Source organism: Rhincodon typus, chromosome 50, assembly GCF_021869965.1.
Source record: "Rhincodon typus isolate 14 chromosome 50, sRhiTyp1.1, whole genome shotgun sequence".
Classification (NCBI taxonomy): Eukaryota; Metazoa; Chordata; class Chondrichthyes; order Orectolobiformes; family Rhincodontidae; genus Rhincodon; species Rhincodon typus.
This window is the reverse complement of record NC_063381.1, coordinates 2,752,555-2,753,483: the sequence shown is the minus strand read 5'-3', so window position 1 is coordinate 2,753,483 and position 929 is coordinate 2,752,555.

Sequence of the window (929 nt, the reverse complement as noted above, 5' to 3'; positions counted from 1 at the left end):
CTTCAACAAATGACTCAAGTTTTGATGTTGTTTTGAGTAACATGCATATTTGAGTGAGATAAGCACTTCAGAAGACCAAAATCTGAACTGCATCAAATGACTTATTTTTTTTCTGCTGTTTTAACTAACATGCTTATTTAACTCAGATAAGCACTTCAGAATTCAAAAATGTCAACTTCACCAAATGACTTAATTTTTAATGCTGTTTTGACTTACATGCTTATATCAGTCAGATCAGTACTTCAGAAAACTAAAATCTGAACTTCACCAAATGACTCAAGTTTTGATGTTGGTTTGACTAACATGCTTATTTCAGCGAGTTTAGCACTTCAGAAGATCAAAATCTAAACTTCACTAAATGGATCAACTTTTGATGTTGTTTTGACCAACGTGCTTATTTCAGCGAGATAAGCATATCAAAAGACCAAAATCTCAATTTCACGAAGACACTCAACTTTTGATGCCGGTTTGACTAAAATATTTATTTCAGCGAGATAAGCACTTCAGAAGTCAAAAATCTCAACTTCACCAAATGACTTCAGTGTTGATGCTGTTTTGACTAACGTGCTTATTTCAGCGAAAAAAAGCATGTCTGAAGACTGAAATGTCAACTTCACCAACTAACATAACTTTTTATTCTGGTTTGACTAACATGCTTATTTCAGGGAGATAAGCACCTCAGATGTCAAAACTCTCAACTTCACCAAATGACTTAATATATAAATCTGTTTTGACTAACATGCTTATTTCAGTGAGATAAGCACATCAGAAAACCAAAATCTGAACTTCACCAAATGACTCAAGATTTGATGTTGGTTTGACTAACATGCTTGTTTCAGCGATTTAAGCACTTCAGAAGACCAAAATCTGAACTTCACAAATTGACTCAAGTTTTGATGTTTGTTTGGCTAACATGCTTATTTGAGTGA